Below are 2,150 nucleotides of genomic sequence, written 5' to 3'. Positions count from 1 at the left end.
GTGAGAAAATGGCGCAGACGCGGGTACCTTATATAGGATCCAAAACCCGCGAGACTCGGAAGGCGGGATGATGACGTTTTGCCTCGATTTCAGATCCGAGTCAGGCGGGAAAAGTCGAGCCTGACTCGGATCGGACTCGGATCGGGGGGGCTCGGGGGGGTTCGGATTTCAGAAATCCGAACCCGCTCACCCCTAATATATATATATATATTTGTTGGAATGCTCATGTGGTATTAAGTATGTGAGGAAATTGAAGAGGCCACTCAAAGAATGTAGGAACATGTGAGAAACATCAAGAATAAAGTAGAAAACCACATGGTCTCATGACATTTCACCACACATCATGGATCCAACCCAGAAGAATTATCTTTCAAAGCAATTGAACATGTATGAATTCCTATTAACCTCTATACCCTAAAGTCGCTATTTAGCGTTGCGTACGCATAAGAAATAACTGCTTTCCAGACTTTGATTGTGGTTCCAAAGCACAAAAAAGATATTATTCACATAAAAGCATATAGTTACACGCCTTGATCTTATAACACAATTTGCGCAAAGGTTATACAAAATGCAAGGTACAGTCGATACATACGCATGCGCTCTGGATCCAGATTTTCCGGCATCGACTATGTAACCTCCGCCAACAGAAAAAGAAAGATGACTAGCTACCAGATCCAGAGTGCTTGTATATGTACCCTTGCAGAGATAGGCAATACAATAGAACAAGTTGGAATAATCCCATTGGTTCTTCCTCCTGGTTCTTCTGTTACGATACAGTTCACAGGTCAGTTTGTATTGTAATAGCTCAGCCCTCCAACAGCTCTTTGTGTGCATTTTCCCACCAAAGAACAAGTCTAAACTGGCTAATAAACATTACATTACAGAGTACATTTCAATGCCTATCTCTCTATGATCCATAATTCGCAGACGCATGTTGCGATTTCCTCGCCGATGGAACCGGAAATCTGCAAATAAACAGTGGTTTAGAATGGCACCAAACATGGTCTGCTTATCATGTACTAAACCTTATATACCAAATATATGTATTTCACAATAGACTTGATAATGTATAAAACCTTTAATATTAACCTTAATGCTAGGGAACCTTTCTGTGTAAGTATGTAATGTGTCAGTGTGGGGATATTAAGAAAAGACACTAGTATGCATTGTGCGTCTACGTGTTTGTGAAGTACACCATGGTACGTGCTTTGCTGGGTTGTTCATATTATATGTAGTAATAAATGTACGTATTGTTTTTGTCAGGACTTTTAACAGTGTTCTATTGCGTGGGAAATGCACTACGCTAAATAACAACATAGCGCCGGATATTACTGATACTGTGTGGGGAATACAAAATAGAGCTGTGTAGCCATACGCAAAATGGCATCATGCTGATTTTAATTTTACAATTTAGGTCTTAGCCAACCATCCGGCTTCGACCTGTTAATATGGGAGAACGAGGAGGGGATCTGAGCAAAAAACTCTCACAATGGGAAATTTTCTGGATCTTCGAACTAAATACTTTATTTCCCATGGGGTTTAATGACAACTACGAAATAGCCCCATTTATATAAAAAAAATATCAGATTTATAACATGGGAAAAATACTAATTCTATGTACATCAAAAAGATCAAAGGCCATGGACAATACTGTACCTCTCCACCAAAAAAAACCCATGGAATAGAATCCTAATTTCAACACCTATAGACAGTTGGTTAATAATTAAATAAAAACTAGCTATCTTTATGCATATTGTACCTGATATAAGTGATCTCAAGGCAGTGTCCACAAACAGATGCATGAGAGATAACATCTCTACAACCATACCAACATGTCAATGCCCAATCTCGTCTGATCTTGGAAGCGAAGCACGGTTGGGCCTGGTCAGTACTTGGCTGGGAGACCACTTAGGAAGACCAGGTGTTGTAGTATACAATGTAACTCCATATTAAAGGCATTTGCAATGTGATATGGCTCTGAGTTTTGTCTTTCACTACAATTGTGGGATTTATGCATATATATTGATATACATATATATATATATATATATATATATATATATATATCCACACACATAAGTCATCTAAATATTAAGCATAGATATATGTATGTGGTAAATTTGACTATTGTTGAAATAGATTTTCTTCTT

General features: G+C 38.2%; 1 pseudogene; it reads left to right on the top strand.

The window, feature by feature from the left end:
* Window positions 1-1,814: 1,814 nt before the first annotated feature.
* On the top strand, window positions 1,815-1,933 carry LOC148526366 (5S ribosomal RNA; annotated as a pseudogene).
* The last annotated feature ends 217 nt before the right edge of the window (window positions 1,934-2,150 follow it).

This window comes from Taudactylus pleione, unplaced genomic scaffold, assembly GCF_031769625.1.
Source record: "Taudactylus pleione unplaced genomic scaffold, aTauple2 ptg000100l, whole genome shotgun sequence".
NCBI classification, from domain to species: Eukaryota; Metazoa; Chordata; class Amphibia; order Anura; family Myobatrachidae; genus Taudactylus; species Taudactylus pleione.
This window is presented reverse-complemented; position numbering and strand designations above follow the sequence as displayed.